The 18,267-nt window shown below is 45.9% G+C and overlaps 1 protein-coding gene across 2 annotated transcripts in view; it reads left to right on the forward strand.

Moving 5' to 3' along the window:
* The window catches only part of APBA2 (amyloid beta precursor protein binding family A member 2), a 235,766-nt gene that overhangs the window by 109,356 nt on the left and 108,143 nt on the right, over positions 1-18,267 (forward strand). For both annotated transcript variants that reach the window (XM_032835964.1, XM_032835963.1), the window contains exon 3: positions 4,661-4,714. The gene's annotated coding sequence lies outside the window, so the exon portion shown is untranslated. The remainder of the gene's footprint in view (positions 1-4,660; positions 4,715-18,267) is intronic.

Raw genomic sequence — 18,267 nt, forward strand, 5'->3', positions numbered from 1 at the left:
TACTGACAATCCCATAAGCTCCAGGTTTTCAGTGCGGGCTGCAGCCACCGGGCTGGTACTAGAAGGAACCACACCCGAGCTGGCTGCAGGGAGCCACTCATGGGCCCTGCCTTTGATGCGTCCTGACTGTTCCCCCATCATTCTGGCCACCGTTCTCTGTGCAGACCCTTCCCGGCCCTATCCCCAGACCCTTTGCTCAGTGTGGCCAGAGCCTTTCATCAGCAAGCATTTCACTGAATCTGGGTCATTATGGCTCATCAAATTCTTCTACTTATTCTACAATCCAGTTGCAGCCCCAAACCCCTGTGCCCAGGGCCCAGCCTCTTATAAAGCACAGGGCTGCCTCTTTGGTTCAAGGAAATGTGCTTCCGCTGTGCAGGTCCCCGGCCACTTTGTAAGGCTGTGAGATGAGCCTTCTGACCTCCAGGCAGACTTCCTGCCTGGCTCTGGTCACATCCATCTCTGTCCACCTCTGTGCCAGGCTTCCTCCCAGGACAGCTTGCAGGGCTGGGAGCCCATCAAACTGCAAGTGTTGCCTTCACTTTGCCAAGAAAATGCTTATAAATTCTGGTTGTGACCCCCACGTCCCCTGGTACCGCACCGTCCGTGCTGCAGGGTCCCCCTCTCGCGGTCTGGGTGGAGGCTTGCTTGAGCTGCTCTCTCAGAGCCCATGTAGGTTCTCTTCACCTTTGGGGTTTCCTGTCTCGGGGGCCCCCTCCTCAATCATGTGGGCTGCTAATGGGGCCCCAAGGATGGCTCTTGGAGTTGGAGCCTCCCAATGCGTCCCCTGACCTAATACCAAAGGGAAGCAGCAAATTTATGAACCGTCCACTTGAAGCCATGTTTAGGATTTCTGTTTACCTCCCAAGTGTCTGGAAAGGCGGCCTTTCAAAGGCCCTGTGTGATCAGAGCTCCAACTGATTTGCCAGAAATGTGCATGTCGAATAACAGAATCTACAATGGCAGTTGCAGTGGGCATCATGCGGGAGAGTTAATTAATCCTGACACCAGATACCGACGCCTCGGCAACAACAGTTGTAAGCGAGCTGAACCGTGTGGTGTTTCAAGTCAGGCAGCTGGAGGGCTGTTCCCTGGCAGGATTCTCTGTGCCTGAATTCTGCTGTGGATTCAGTGCCCCCGGCGAGGGCCTGCCCTCCCTTCTGTACTGGTTCCAAAGGAGGTGGGGGAGGGGAGCTCTCCGGACCCCCGGGAATCCAGTCCTCAACATGCTGGCAGAAGGAGCCTTCGTGGAATCTGCCAGGCTCCTGGGGCTCTGTATTTCCCGCCTCCCCTGGGAAGCTGCAATACAGGACAAGCTACCCTCCTTCTTCCCCAGATAACTTGTGGGTGGGCCAGCAACTTGGAAAGCGGAGTGTTTAAGTCTTATGGGGACACTTGTCTACTTCATTGTGTACCAATCCTGGGGCTTGGTAAGGACGAGGAGGTTATTCCAAAAAGGGCTGTGTAGGGGCGCCTGGGTGGCTCAGTCATTAAGTGTCTGCCTTCGGCTCAGGTCATGATCCCAGGGTCCTGCGATCGAGCCCCGCATCAGGCTCCCTGTTCTGCCGGAACCCTGCTTCTCCCTCTGCCACTCCCCCTGCTTCTGTTCCCTCTCTCGCTCTGTCTCTCTGTGTCAAATAAATAAAAATCTTTAAAAGCAAAAAACCAAAAAGGGCTGTGTGTTACCAGAAGAGCAGGTGCTGGGATTTCTGTCACAAGTGGCCACGAGAAACAGGGGAAGTGACCTGGCCCTCGATGCCTCCAGAGACGGCAGAAAGAGGAGGGGGACATGTGTGTGGCAGAAATAGGAACAGCCAGGCCATACCTGGCCGAGAAGAGAAGTCTGGTTGTTCCAAAGTATAGGTGATTCTGTGTTCGTTCGAGCTGCTGGAATGGGAACGGGCCCTCCCTGGATGTCCCTGGCTAGGTTGGGGGACTCAGGGCCAACAAGAACCAGCTGACCCCCAGGGGCCTTCCCAGGTCTCTGTGCTCCATGACTTTGTTGGTTTTTTTGAAGGTGAACTGTCTGTCCAGAGGCACAGTTCACCAAAAATAACACAACCCTGCTTTCGCCAACGCAAGCGAGGGGCCCCGAGAGGGCCGAGAGAGGGCACTGCTGCAGGGCCAAGAAAATTCATATTTTTCTTTGGAGGAAATGGAAAGTGGTGCTGGGTCCAAGTGGTAGGTGACCTTGCTATTGAGTTAAAATGCTGCTGGGGAAATTAGAGAAGACAAACATGAAAAGAATGCTAATGAGTAGTGGTGGACCAGAGCCCGGAGCCCTGATTCCTTCACCGTCCACGAGGGGTACTTGTCTGCTGCCTATAAATAGACACTTAAAAACCGATTCTAAATTGAGTTAAGATGTGAGCCCGTTTCCTCCTATGGAAAAGCGTTATGTAAAGTGCAGAGCTCTGCCCTTTCTCCCAAGGCAGCTTGACGATTCTGTGCCTCTGTGGGGAATCTGTGTGGGGCATGTTAGGGACACTCAGGCTACAGATGAATGAGACTCTTGTCCTTTCAAGAGACTCACAGACTGAGGGCAGGGAGTGGAAGAGCTGTGGCTCCTTCCTCCAGGTGGAGCAATGGGGCAGGCCTCCCCTCCAGGGCGGGGAAGCCCAGCTGAGCCTGTAGACTAGCTCTGAGTTTCCCCGGGATGCTTCTGGATTGGGAGGAAGTGGGAAAAGCTAGATCTGTGGGCATGTGGTCATTTCCATGGGCCCAACCGTGGCTCTGGACGATGCAGGTGGCTGTGGACCTGAGAGAGGAGGGGAGAACACAGGGGACAAGTGGGGAGAATTCTAACCTGTGCTGGCAGTGCAAGGCTTCTGGGCTCTTCCCTGCAGCCCCCTTGGTCAAAATTGCCCAGAGCTGGAGTAGGGGATTCTGGGAGAGGACAGAGGTCCTTCTCACTAACCTGCTGGAGTTCATAAGAGTAAGGAATCGAGGCCCTGTCTTAGGACCACCAGGGAGGGGTTCTTGCCTCTGGACATAGCATTTAGGGTGTATGCCAACCCGGACATCACTTCTTTTTAGAGGTCCTGGGATGGTGGGGTTTGGGGATAAAATTTGGGGATAAAGAAGGAAATACTGTTTGATGCTAATGAGTTCCCAGGCAGTGTTTTGGAGGCCTTGTGGCCTTCACCTTCCCAACCAACTTTGAGAATGATCTTCTTGTCCATGCTTTACATGTGATAAAACTGGGGCCAGTGGTGTAAAGGGATTGGAAAGGCAACAGAAGCACTGCACCTTTGGAAGAAATTGAACAGCTATGTGGATGGATGTCAGTTTGCCCCTGAGCAGAGGCAAGCAGATTACACATATACAAAAGGCTTGGTCAGAATGGAAGCATCTTCAATTTTCTAAGGGAGAGCCAATCTTTTTTTCCCCCGCCCCAATCTTTTTTTAATTATCTGGACTAGAGGTGTCTGCAGCGGGCCAGTTTGGGGTGGCAGGAAACTCCCCCAAATTCCTTGATTAAAACCCACTGTTAGCAATGTCTATCTAGGGAAATGAGAGCCACTATCAGGTTTCATTAAAAAAAAGTGGCAACACTGGGTCCAGGAGAGACCTGTGTGATAAAGTAGAAACCTTTGTCTGCCTGTGCCAATAGCAAGACCATATTACCTTCCCCCCAAGAATGATGTCATTCCCTGTGATTTCAGACCCCAGGACCAGACTGAAAATGAACTGTCCAACCAGCACAGCTATTCATGAAATGCTCTTAGACCTTCTGTTCCCAGTAGCTGAGGCCCCTGGGAGGAGGCTGCCATTGGTGTGGTTCTGAAAGGAACAAAGACATTCCTTTATAATGCCTTGTGTCTTTGGCCAAATTGGAGGGAGAAAGGAATTTTTTAAAAAATTTAAATTCTATAGTTAACATACTGTTTTATATTGAGGAAAAAGAGGAATTTGGATGTGATGTTTAAGACCAATAAATCCCCCTCCTCTTCACCACCCCAGGCTTCCCGCTCTTTGGTGATCGGCTGCCCCACCTTGAATTCCTGATCTAACCCAGGGTCTCACCTTGAGCCCTGGAACATAGAATATAAGGGACTTCCTCTTCACTTTTCATCTGCAAAGCTTTTGCTGTCCAAGTGGAGTACGAAGCCTGATGGCCTCTTTTCTGTTCTCTTTGTGAAGCCCCCTTGCCCAAGAGGAAGGGTGAGAACGGTGAACTTGCGCATAGGAAATGCATGGTGGCCCGGTTTTCTTTCTCTTTGCTTTAATCTCTCTTCACCCCTCTCCAGCCCCCACAGGCACACCCACCTCCTTCTGAAAGTGTCCCAGAATACCGGCTCTGCACACTGGTGGGGTCAAGCTTTGTTGTGGGGAAATACATATTCATGAGGGCTTTGAGGAGCTTCATTAAAATGCGGAGAGTCTCTCCTTCCGGAGGGATACACAAGCCATGGCTTTATTTGCCCAACACCACGCTCTTAAGGCAATCATTATGTGAGAAATGGCTAAAGAAACATTCTAATTATTTGTTTCTGGTAATTTGTGATCATCTCATTAGAATTATCATTGGTTCACTTTTCCAGGTAATTCAAAACCTCTCACTCCTTCAGATGTCTGTATTTGAAAGGGCTCTGTATGAACACCCATGTGTTTTTGGAAACCCAAGTAATTTCTTCTCTTTCCTTCTGTTTTATTCCAGAAAGATTTCGTCACCAGCAGGTTTTGGGGGACATTACGAAACCACTTGTTTTCGGTAAGAAATTTTACCTTGCATGGAGTGAGGTTTTGCTTCGGACATGTGTGAAATGGAATTGTTTTACTCGAGGGACATGACCTTTCCGGTGGAACTGGGCACTTGCCACAGTTCCTTATTTTCTGGGAAGCTGTGGATGTGTAATTCAGCACTCGTCTGCCCACAGGGGGCCTGAGGCTGGGGCTTGATTCCCAGCCAAGGAGCCGGGGAGCACGGGGCTGTCTGCGGGCACTGATGTTGCCTGGAACGGGCACCTTTCCCTGCCACCACCCCCAAGACAATGGCAACATCCCCCTCTCCCATACGTGCCCTCCTCTCTATACTAGTGCTTGTGAAAACCGTAGTCCTCACCGGATTCAGGCACTTGTTTGTGTAACTCCTACCTCGATTCTGATTTATACCAAAAGTAGCTAGATATCACCAACAATAAATGCCATGCACAACCCCCCTTGCAGTATTAAACTGGGGGAATGTTTTGAGCCTAACTGGAAGTGCACCCCCGTGAGATACCAGGACACTGAGAGGAAGAATTTAACTTGGATCAGAAAGAACCCTCCTAAGCTGCTCAGGGAGGAGGGACAGCCCGTGTTGCTGTTGCCCCACGGGGGAAGCTAGATTGTGGTCCTGATCGAACTGGGCTACTGTAGGCACTCAGCTTGCTCTTGTGAGTAGGACCTACAGCAGCAGATCTGCATGGGTCTTTGTAGCCCAGGTGCCCCTTGAGTGCCTTCGATGAGGGACGCTTGCAGGAGGCGTGTTCTGATTGAAAATGAGTAGGTGCTCTTTCTCCTGGGCTGAAGAGCCCCAGTGGCTTGGTTGTGGGGTCGCTGGTGTTAGGAGATGGGGTATGTTTGGAGAACGGCGTGGAGGGCAGACTGTTGTTGGAGGCGAGGAAGCTGGGCCAGGAGTGGTCTCTGTGTCTCCATTCCAGAGCAGATCTGAGCTTCTGGTGGATTCCCTGGGTATATGCGTCTGTGGGAGGGAGCGCTGCTAGCCTTGGCTAGGCCTGCTCCGGGAGTCAGCAGTCCAGAGCATCACAGATAGGAAAGTGGCTTGGGGACTTCCAAAAGAGTGGAAGATTTGGGGTTTCCCAGTGGGGAAGCTCTGTGCCAATTCTGAGGGTAAAGATGAAGACCAGCAGGGGCAGGGTTGGGATACCAGAGCGTCAAGACCTGGGTCTCAAACCACTGTCTTGCCTCTGGGGTGGCAGAGGGGTCCCAGAAGTAGTTGGGATTGCTGTTTGGGCTTCCTGCAAGAGGCTTCTTTTGTAAGTCGATGCAGATGCATTGATCTCAATTTGTAAAGCAGCCTCTGTCCTACCTGTAGGTCGCCACCCATGAGCACGCTGCTGTGCATGGGCAGGAATTCACCTGCCATCGTACTGGGGGGTGTTCTTGTCACAGATGTCCTGGATGCATTCTGCAGTGGCTTTACCAGTAGGGAAGAGGACACATTCCTAAGACATTGAAGAGTTGGAACAATCAGCCCCTCTCCAAGGAAGCAGAGGGTGAAATGTCAGCGGAGCTGCTTGACTGTTAATGTGTTTGGGCATAGGAATAAACAAGCAGTTTTCTGAACTTTTCCTCGGCTGTCAGTCTTTAAAGTTCATGAATTTACTTTGGTGCTCTCAACGAGGCCTTTTCCATCCTGTTTAATTTTAGACTCGTAAACATTCGTCGGCCTCAAATAGAGGAGGTGCGTCACCTGCCCTCAGCTGTGACAATGCTGAAGAGTTTGGGGGGATTCTGGGAAGGGAGGAGATTTTGTGGGTAACCAGCAGCAAGGATAGCTTGTAAAGAGGGAGGTTCTTATGGGGAAGGGGTCTCACAACTGCAGTGAAATTCCCATCTTCTGGGAGCCCCCGGTCAAAGGGCTGGTGCAGTCCGTCGGTCCTCTAGGAGCTGTCCACCGTGGAATTGGCTTCTTGAAGTTTATCTAAATGAAATTGGCGTTGTCGTGGCTTCCTGATGGAGCCGCGGGGCAATTCTGTGTTGTGCCTCTAACGTATAAGGTATTTTTTTCCTCTGAGCCCAGAAAAGACCTAGTGGGATCTTTATGTATCCTGAAATACTATTAGAGTATCAAAATCAGCTGCAATAGGCAAGCCGTCTCACTCTCTTTCCGGTTGTGCTCACCCGTCTGCGGTGTAATGGGACTGCCGTTTAAGTGAATGTACTCATTATAATTCTCAACAGCTTCCCTGCAGAAGAGCATATTTCTTCTGTGAGAGAAAAGTGGCAACGAGATGGATATTTTTAAATGTCAATTATGCTAGAATGGATCTGTGTGAGGAGAGCTGCAGAGAGAAGAGACCCGGGTTTATTTATTTATTTTTTCTACTGCAAAAGAACTATTCTATAACATCAGAATACCAATACCCAGAGTCTGTGTCTGGCATTTCCTCATAGAAGAACTTGGGGAGTATGCTTCTACCCTCGGTAAAAGTTTGGGGCTGTGTTCTATTCCCCCCACCCCAGGAGAATTAAATCCTTGGCCTCACTATTGTATGGTATCAATCCTACAGGATGTGTGACTTGGAATTACAGTCGACCCTTGAACAATGGGAGGTTAGGGGTACTGACCCTCACATAGGTGGAAATTTGCAAATAACTTTTGACTCTTCAGAAACTTCACTATGAATCCCCTACTGGTGACTGGAAGCCTTGGTGATAACTGAAACATTCGATTAACATATATTTTTTATGTTATATGTGCTATATACCGTATTCTTATTATAAGCTAGATAAAAGAAAATGTTACTAAGAAAATCATAAGGAAGAGAAAGTACATTTACGGCACTGTGGCATATTTATTTTTAAAAAGTACGCATGTGAGTGGGCTCACATTTCAAACCCATGTTGTTCAAGGGCCAAATATATATAAACTTAGTGATTTCCTGAAGAAATGGTGGGAGAATTAATAAGCTATGTTTAAATCATGGTAAGTCTCAGAAAATATGTTAAGTTAGAAGACATTGCGTGCATGGAAATGGCTCCCTGATATGTCAGCATGCTCTTACATGGAAAAGTGCCATGTAAAATCTGACCAAGAGTCATCCTAAAGTATAAGATCCAAAGAAGGCAGTGAAATTCCCAGCTACTAGACCTTAAAAGAAAACACAATGCTAGAATGTTAAGGGGAAGCTGGCATAAGGGTGAGACCATGAGATTCCTGATGGATGTTATTTGTGTAGGGTGGTATTTGTGGTATTTGTGTAGGGAGGACAGAGGGATAGGTGGGACAGGATAGTGAGCCCAATAAACTCTCACATGCAGGACATGGGAGGTGGCAGAGATGTGTTATTGATCCAGTGGGGAATGATGGAGGACGAATGGTTGTCCACATGGGAAGAGAGAAAATGAGATCCCTACCTCACATCATACACACAAGTAAATGCCAACAGAATTAATGACAACGAAGGGCAAGATAGTAAAATGTATAGAAGAGATTTTCTGTATGCCCTTGAGGTAGGACAAGGTAAGGCACCCACACAGAGGCACAGAAAAGGCTCATTAACTAAACACCAATATTAGCAACTTCTTTAAGAGCAGACACACTATGCGACGTTAAAAGCGAAGTATTACCTGAAGTAAATATCTGAGATACCTTTACTGTACAGGATTAGCATTCCGTCTGTATAAGGAACTCTTTCAAATCCATTAGAAAAGAGACAATGTAATTTTAAAAATGAGCAAATAATATGAAGAAGAAGGAGGTGGGATGATAATGATGGGGAAGCCCGAAGGGTGTATCCATGGATGTTAAGTTACTGCCTACGCTTGCTCCTGTGTACTTGAAAAAACTGATAAAGAAAAGGGTCTGTGACCCAACTCGCTCTGTGCCCACACAAACCTCTCTGCTCTTGTGTTGTGTGTCCGTCTGGCAAGGGTGATCCTGCTCCTACTTACTAGCTAATCCTCTAACTCAACTGGAGCTGCTGGCTTCCTAGGCTCACCTTTTTATAGATGGTTCTGCATTCGTGTCATTGAAATGGTTAAGACTTCTTTTTTTCTTCCCAGCTTTATTGAGGTAAAACCAGTAAACAAAAAAACCACATTGTGTACACAGTTTGGTGAGTTTAGACATAGGTGTACACTCATGTTACTATCACCACGATTCAGGTAATGAACTTATGTATCACCTCCAGAAGCTCCCTTGTGCCCCTTTGTTTTTTGTTTATTTTGCAGTAAGAGCACCTAATCTGAGATCTGCCTTCTTAAACATTTTCTGAAGTACAGTCTTGTACTATAACTGTAGGCATTACAGTTCGCAGAGGTTCTCTAGAACTTAGTCATCTTGCCTAATGGAGACTTCCCACCCATTCAGCAGCTCCGCACTCCCCCCTCCCCTCAGCCCCTGGCAGCCACCATTCTACGTCTACTTCTGTTCCTTTGAGGACTTCAGATATAAGAGGAATCATGCAGTATTTGTCCTTCTGTGATGGGCTTACTTCATGTAGCATAATGTCCTCCATGTCCATCTGTGGTGTTGCAAATGGCAGAATTTCCTTCATTTTAAAGGCTGAATACTATTTCCTTGTGCATATATACCTCATTTTCTTTATCTGTTCATCTGTTGATGGACATTTGGGATTTTTCTGTATCTTGGCTGAACGAGGCAGGGTTTGTACACTGGTCTGCCCTGTTGTTTCAACAGAAGTGTCTCCATGGGTCCTTTTTTTGGCTCTGTGTGGCCAATTGCTCTTCTGTGTGCTTCTCCCCATCTTGACAGACAAGGCTCATGGGCCACCTGCTTTGGGGTCTTCGTTGGACATTGAAGCCCCATATGCGCCTACTCTGTGCTTTTCTGCTGTGCTGCTGATCTCTCTGTGGACTTGCAAGCCCGCTTGTTTTGCATCCTTCACGATGTCCTGCCCAGTGCCTAGTGGGTAGTAGATGTTGTGGAAGGCTGTGATCATCATATAGCTCTAGTTTCGTAAACTTGCAGAAGCAACTTGTCCTCAACTGTACTCATGGTTTTCGGGGGTGGTTGTGAGAATGAACCGCATCACGGGTGGAGAGCACATGGCCTGTAATAGCTCCCCAATATTGTTGGTGTACCTCCCTGGAGGAGGCAAAAGGAGGGCCTGGAGCTGGTCATTATTTGCTTTCAGGCTTGGTATGTGTGTTTTCAAATACTTGAAAATGTCTGCTCTGACACCTAACTTTTTTTTTTTTTAAGTTACACGTTAAGAGAGAAAAAATTTCATCAACACCTTTTTTAAAAGATAAAGAATGTGTTAAGAAAATAGCAGGATGAGCTGCTACTAGGTTGAGCCCAACATAATTAGTGTGATTAAATTGAAGGAAGTTAGCCATTACTGTATGTAACTTTTTATTAATGACATTCAGATCTAATTAATTAGACCCACTTCCAATTATAATTACATGAGTATGTAAGCTGGCGTTCTCAAACTGTGTTCTGTGGACTCCCCTGTGATGTTCCTGAAAATAGTAATCTGCATTCAGATCAGGCTGGGGACGCGCTGTGTGTACTGCCCCCTCTTGGAGAGTCCCAGAGCGCCATCCTAAAGCCTTTAGAAGTCCTGCAAGAAAAGAGCTTACTTAATTCTGCTTAACTCATCATTTTCCAAACTGATTTGGACCACAGGTGTTTCTAGATACACAAAGAAGTGCTAGTTGAAGTCAGAACAATTTTTATACCATAGCTTGTGCTTGGACCGGTTGAAAAACAACATCTATGTTTATGGAATGGTTCCCTAAGTCTTCTAGAGGAGCCCTGCGGGGGTCTCCTCTATTGTGGCTGAGCAGGCTGCCACGAGTGTTGTTTTCATAGAGTTTGGAACCACCAGAGATTCACCTCCTTTCTTGGACAAATCACTTAATGTCCTTTGGTCAGTCTGCAGGGAAATATGGTGGTGGCCCACTGGTCCTTCAAGGTGGCTGTCATGGTGAAAATTAGCAATTAGAAGTGCCTGGCTTGGCTCCTGGACTGTGGAAGGGCTCCTGTGGTTGTTAGCAGCCTTGGCAGAGACCCTCACTTATGAGGAAGGCCATGTCATTGGCCATACCCTGGTCTCAGGGGTCAGGGAGGAAGCACCACTCATGCCCTGGCAAGGTGTTTATAGGAGATTTGAAAGTGTTCATTTTCTCTGACTCCACCTGCCCCGTGTAGTTGAAAATCTGTGTATAACTTTTGACTCTCCAAAAATTTACCTACTAGTAGCCTACTGTTGACTAGAAGCCTTACCAGTAACATAAATAGTTGATTAACGTATATTCTGTATATGTACTATATACTGTATTCTTACAATAAATAGGCTAGAGAAAAGAAAATGTTATTAAGAAAATCATAAAGAATAGAAAGTACATTAAGAGTACTGTACTGTATTTATTGAAAAAAAGTCTACACATAAATGGACCCATTCAGTTCAAACCCATGTTGTTCAAGGGCCAACAGCAGTTTGACTGGCTTGACAGAGGAGCCAAAGGATGAGGTAACAGAGGCCAGACTGTCCTGTTCAGATGGCCACAGAGAACTCTGACAGGACTTCACCAGAGGGCTGACACATAGGTATCTGTGGAAGGCAAGGGGAAGGGCGAAGGCTCAGGTGCTGGAGGCTCCTCATATGGTTCCTGAGGAGAGATGAGGTATTTTGAGGAAAGGCTGGTAGGGTGTGGAGGAAGAGCTGGCAGAGCCATGTGGTGGGAGCAAGAGGTGGGAATTCAGAGGGAGAGAAGACCATATTTGAGGTGGAAAAAAATGGTTGAATTACTACTTCAGGGAGGGCTACAGAGCTTTTGAGGGGGTGGGGGTGAGGCTGAGGAGTCCGGCCCTTACCCAGGCTGGCTGAGGCCACGGGTGGGTGTGACCTCCATGAGGAGTGGAGGACTGCAGAGGGGAGTGAGGAGCCTGAGAAGAATGGCGGGAAAGTGGGTGGGAACCAGGAGCGAAGGGTGTCGAGGATTTTCAGTGATGAGGTGGGAGTCGCTGGACCACAAGGATTTTTAAAAAATGGAGAAATTGGCTGTGGGATTTTTCTTTTGCATGAACACGGACAAAGGAGGGGAGAAGGGAAAGAGGTGGGCACAGAAGGGAACAAGGTATTTTTCTGTGGAGATGGAAGATTGTTGAGTGAAGTTCACGGATGAGGAGAGAACAGATGCAGCATGTAACAGACAAGCGAGGAGGGAGAATGGAGCCTGGGTGCCCATGAAGAGAGCTGCTTTCTGGAGGGAGCTAATGGAGGAAAAGACTCTGAGGCCTTTCTGGCCATGACCTCTGTTCTCTCTGGGAGGTGGGAGTCAAGTCTGTGAGGAGCAGAAAGGAGTGACCACGATGGATGTATGGTCAGCACCTGCGTTCGTCTTTGAACAAATGTCTCCAATAGTGGCAAATATACTTTGGGAGGCTGGATTTGACTCATCCAGCTTCTGAAAGCAGTTCCCAAAGACAACCGACCTCCACCACCATTTTGAGCCCTGAAAATGTGGACTATCTGTGTGGCCTCCGCAGGTCCTGCCTGAGGAGAATGACACTTGTCAGGGTGTTTGTCTGGCTTTTTTGTCTATACCCGGCCTTGACAGTCTTGACTTCGGGTCCGGTAGCGACGTGGGGACGTCGTGTGACAGGAGCTCTGGGATGTTGTTCCAGGCTGAGAGACTTGTCCGTTGCCAAGGAAAATCAGCTCCTGCGTGCAACACAGTGAGACTTCATGTCAGAAAATCCATCAGCTCTGGTGAGCGATTAGCTTCAAGATAAATCATAGCTTCCTTCCCTTCCTCAGGCTTCTGTGGGGATGGGATGGGGTGTAAGCTGGAGTTCACCAACCTTAGCTGTGCCCATATTCATTGCTCTGTGGGCGGCTTATTGAACCCAAGGATTCTTTCAGGCTCTGCAGCCACCAGGCTGCCTCTGTTTTCTCTGTGAGGTCCTGTGTTGGCACCGGGCAGCCCCTTGCATGGAAGGTACCTTGCAGATGGTTTCACTTCTTCTGCCTGCACACTCCTTCCCCATCTACCTCAGACCCAATGGCAACAGGAGCGGCCTGTGATTGAGCACAGTGGTGTGCCAGACGTAGAATCAGGCTTCATCAGAGCTCCTTAAACTGTGTAAGCAGATGCGGTGATTTCCATCTTACAGAGAAGAGAGGCTTCTGGGCGCGATGTCTTAGGCGAGGCTGGACAGTATGCCGCTGAGCTGGGTGCTGTGGGGCACAATGAGTGAAGCATGCGGCTGCCCTCCCCTGCAGACTCGGAGGCACCTGCCTGCCTCCTGCCCTTGGTGCCCACAATCGTGGTTACCGCCCCTCGGCAGGGGGAGGACACCCAGATGGCTCCGGAGCCCAGCCCTGCTTTGATGGGAAGGTTGCTTTGTGACCTGATGCCTCTTTGTTTCCTCATGCAGCAGAGGACTTGGGGAGGGGTGAAGGGGGAGTGTAATGCAGAGAGGGCAGATTTTCCAGAGAAATGGGTTCTGGGGATGGATGGGAGTGGTGGACCCATGACAGTGTGAATGTGCTTAATGCCACTGAACCGGACCCCTAAAAAATGGCCTAGATTGTAAATTTTATGTTCTGTTTATCTTACTGCATTTTGAATAACAGAAGGAACGCAGCACTATATTAGTGAATGTTATTAAAAGCACAGGGCTGGTCACAGAGACACTTAACATGTGGGGAGGTTCTATCTACAATTAGTCTTCACGGCCCTGAGTACCTGCCTTCCCATCTTTGTGGGACTTGGTGTTCTGTCTCTCCTCTTTCCTGTCACTCGGCTCCACATGTCATCAAGACCATGTCTCTGTCCTTCTCCTGCCTGGCCCAGGTGGGAAGCCGTTCTCTGTGGTACTTTCATCAGGATGGAATGTGTATGAGAGTGTATATAAGTCTTTGGGTGAGTGTATGTGTCTGTGTGTGTCTGTTGTGTGTTTATGTGAGTGAGTCTCTGTGTGTGAGTGCATACAATTCGAGCATGTGTCTGTATGTAAGTGTATATGAGGTTTGTGTGACTGTATGTATGTGTGTGGGTGTGTATGAGTCTGTGTATGCGTCTGTGTCTGAGTGTGTGAATCTGTAAGTGTGAGTGTCTCTCTGTGTGTAGAAGTCTGTGTATGTTTTGTATGTGAGTATAAGTGTGTGTGAGTGTGTATGAGTCCGATTATGTGTCTGTGTCTGAGTATATGTGAGTGTCTCTGTGAGTGCATGTGAGTCTGAGTGTGAGTCTATGTGCGCATGTATTTGAGTGTGACTCTGTGTGTATAAGTCTGTGTGAGTATGTGTGTGTATATGAGTGAGTATAAGTGTATGTGAATGTGTATGAGTCCAATTATGTGTCCGAGTGTATGTGAGTGTGAGTCTCTGTGTGAGAATGTGTGAGTTTGTGAGTGTGAGTGTGCATGCATGTATGTGGATGTGAGTCTGTGGGTGTGTGTGTGTATGTCTGTGTGTGTAGGGGAAGTAGGCTGGAGCCTCCTTCCAGATGCTGGACTATCAGAAGTAAGACTAGCCTGGGTGCCCTCTCTAGGGGCCTTACCCCTATGGAGCACCAGGGCCTCAGAGAGAAGGCTCCAGGAAGCCTGACTCACAGAAATGAGGGCAGTGTTTACACTGCTGTCCTGCCTGGACAGCAGGCACTGGTGGCTCAGAATGGAATCTGAAGGAAAACCTTAAAAGATGAGCCCTTGCCCATAATATGGTGGCTTCTCCAGTCTCATCTGAATTGCATTCCTCTTCCTTCTCTATAACAGTCCTCACCCCATAAAGACCACTTGGACTTACTAAGAAAGTTGACTAAAAGCAGGAGGTGGTGCTGGAGACTCACCTTGTCAGAGTCTCTGTTGATTGCATAGTGCGCAAGACCAGCAATAGAGACCATATTATTTTTTTCAAATATGTTTTTCAACTTGGTTAAATGAACAGAAAGTATAAAAATCCTGTGTTTATTACCGTGAATTTTTTCAAAGTGAATACATCTCTGTAACTATCATCCCATGAAGAAAGGAAAGCGTCTCTAGAAACAAAGAATCCCCCCCTCGCCTTCTCTCCTAGCCGCGTTCCCACTTACCCAAAAGTAACCAGAATCTTATCACCAAATACTATTTTTGCTAATTTTTGAATTTTTGAGTAAATGAATTTCTACAGCTTGTACCCTTTTGTCGTAGCTTCTTTCACTCAATGAGAATCATGCCTGGTGTTGAGTGGGCAGTAGCTGATGGCTTTTCACTCATGAAGTTGTATATTGTGTAAATATACCGGAATTTACCCACTCTACTTTTGATGGAAATGTGGATCTTTTCCAGTTTTTGGTCATTATTGCTGCTGGGAACATTCTTATATGTTTGGTGCACAAGGGTGATGGCATTTCTGTTGCTCTACTTAGGGGTGGAGTTGGTGGGTCATAGGGCATGGGTATGTTTATATTTTAGTGAACACTACCGATCCGTTTTCTGAAGTGGTTTTAATAAATTTCACCCCCATGTAAGTGTAAGAGTTTTAGTTGTTCCACATCCCCATGTGTTGCCATTTTGACATTGATTCTGGTGGATGCAGAGTGGGATCCTGTGGTTCTAATTTGCATTTCACTGAAAACTAATGATGTAGAGTATGTTTTTTAAAAAATATTTTTGTAGCTTCTCTGGGTATCTTCTTTTGTAACGACTCACCTTCCTGTGTGAGTCCTTGGCTCGTTTCTCTGTTGGGTTTTCTTTCTCTTTGTGCTTTGTAGGATTTCTTTACACGCTCAGTGCCTGATGACGTTGTTAGATGCCAGCATTCCATGTATTTTCTTCGTCTCCCTTTCCCACTTTTAGTGGTATCTTTCGGTGAAGAGAAAACCTAGCTTGTGAATCATTTCCGTTAAGGTAATTTCTTCTTGTGCCCTGTTTAGGAAATTTATGCATACCCAAGAACATGAAAACATTCTTCTCCTTCTCAAAGCTTTATTGTTTGAACTTTCACTTTTAGATCTAAGTCCACTTGGAGTTGATTTTTCATATGGTGTGAGGTAGACATCGAGATTCAGTTTTCTTCCAGTGGAATAAAGGTCTGACTCTGCCTTTTGGTGTTTGACTGCTGGCTGCTTTCAAACCCCACCTCCTACTTTTCTTTCTGCCCACCTGTGGGAAAGCTAGTAAGAAAGCTGGCATATAATCTTGAGTGGTTATGGTGGGAAGTTTAGACAACATCTTCGTAAGCCTCTGTATGCACACTCCTCTGTGGCCTAACCACCATGGCCACTCAAGACATTTTTGGACTGGCTTTTGTGCCTGCCATATTCTCCCCAGAAAGACCAATCTGTGAGTAATTCATCTCTTCATACCCTTTTGATAACTGCTGAATCACCAATCTCAACACCCAAACCAATTTTGTATGGGAAGGTAGATCCCATGCTCCGTGTTGTGATCACAACACACTACAATATTCCAAATTGTGTGTGTGTGACTCTGTTCAGCTCTGCAGGTCTGTTGGTCTATCCTTGTACCAGTACCACCAATACCACAATATCTTAATTACTGTGATTTTATAATAAGTATTTACTTCTGCTCCTTCAGTTTTTTTTTTTTTCTAGATTATCTTGTTGTATTGGGCCCTTTGCATTCCTATATAAATTTTAGAACCAACCATTCCATCAATTTCTATACAAACACTTGCTCACAAAATCTGACTGAGATTTTGATGTGAGCCCTTTGAATTATAGATTCTTTAAGAAGAAGTTGATACCTTTATAATGTTGTCTTCCAAACTGTGAACCTGTCATTTATTTCTCTTTGAGTTTAAATTTTCCTGATACATTATATAGTTTTATATGTACAACATCTTCTGTTAGATTTCTTCCAAGGTATTTGGGTATTGTTTTGTTTGCTGTTGTTATTTCTGTCAAAAGTGTTTTTTTTTAAATTCTGTATTATAATTGCTTTCCACAGGTGTTTATAAATGTGATTGTTTCTTATGTGTTTCCCTTATATTTAGCAACTCTGTTAAATTCATTTATTAGTTATAATAATTTATTTGTAAGTTCTTTTAGATTTTCTACATGTATAATCATGTTGCCTCTGAATAATGAGAGGTTTTTGTTTGTTTGTTTTGTTTTTTTCCTTTCTGTACTGATTACAAGCCCCTGTTCAATAATTCCCCTCTTAGGGGAAAATTTTTCAGTATGTCACTTTGAATTAAACTGGTTTCTCTCAGTTTTTTTGTGAATAGTATTTACAAGGGTAAGAAAGTTCCCTTTTATTTCTAGCTTGCTACGGATTTATCATGAATGGGGTTTGAGTTTTATCAAATACTTTTTCTGCATCTAACAAAATCTACAAATATTTTCCCTTTAATTAATGTGGTGAATTATCTGATTGATTTTTGAATATTAAACCAACCTTGCATTTCTGGACTAAATCCCACTGATTTCTGTTATGATAAAATTTTTATGTACAAGTCTTTTTGATTTAATAATTTCTAATAGTTTTTTTTTTGCAGCTGTGTTTAACAGGGATTTTCCTGTAATTTTATTTTCATATAATGTCAAGGTCAGGTTTTGGTGTCAAGATAATGATGATTTTATGAAGTGAGTTGGGCAGTATTTCCTCCTTTTATGTTCCCTGGAATACTGAGGGGCAATATTAATGTTTTCCTTCCTTTCTTCCTTTCCCTTTCTTCCTTTCCATTTCTCCCTCCCTTCCTTTCCTTCCTTTCCTCCTTTCTTCCTTCCTTTCTTTCTTTCTTTCACATTTTTAAATTTATTCATTTGAGAGAGCACTCCAGCACACAAGCAAAGGGAAGGGTCAGAAGGAGAAACAGACTCCCCTCTGAGCACAGAGCCCCTCATGGGCCCTGATTCCAAGACTCTGAGATCATCACTCGAGCTGAAGGCAGACACCCAATTGACTGAGCCACCCAGGGGCCCTCTTTTCTTTCCTTCCTTCCTTCCCTTCCTTTCCTTTCCCTTCCCCTTTTCTTCCTTTTCCTTCCTCCCTTCCTCCCTCCCTTCGTTCCTTCCTTCTTTCCTTATTTCCTTTCTTCCTTCCTTCCCTTTGGATTTTTTTTTTTCATCTGGTGTCAGTTTTGCTAAGTTGTATTTCAGGAAGCTGTACTTCCTGAATGTATAAACATTGTCACAATTGTTTGTGTAATTTATAACGTCCATCATTATCTTTTACAAATGATATCTACCTTTTCATTTCTGATATTGTGATTTGTGTATGCTCTCTCTTCCTACCTTCCATTTCCACTTTTATCAGTCTTGCTAGGGATTTATAAATTTAATATTCCCATGGGGCACCTGGGTGGCTCAATTTGTTGGGTGCCCAACTCTTGGTCTCGGCTCAGGGCTTGATCTCATGGTCCGGAACCCCACCTCAGGCTCCATTCTCAGTGAGGAGACTGCTTGAGATTCTCTCCCTCTTCCTCTGTCCCTCCCCCCGCCTGAGCTTACACTCTCTTTCTTAAATAAATGCATTTTTTAAAAAAAGAAAGTAAATGGGTTATCTAGATTATTTATGTTTACATCTTTTTCATTTTCTAATAAAGGAATTGGAAGTTACAAATTTTCCCGTAAACCTGCTTTAGCTATAATCTACTACTTTTAATTATTATAGTT

This window comes from Lontra canadensis, unplaced genomic scaffold (assembly GCF_010015895.1).
Source record: "Lontra canadensis isolate GAN:19392208 unplaced genomic scaffold, GSC_riverotter_1.0 scaffold89, whole genome shotgun sequence".
Taxonomy (NCBI): domain Eukaryota; kingdom Metazoa; phylum Chordata; class Mammalia; order Carnivora; family Mustelidae; genus Lontra; species Lontra canadensis.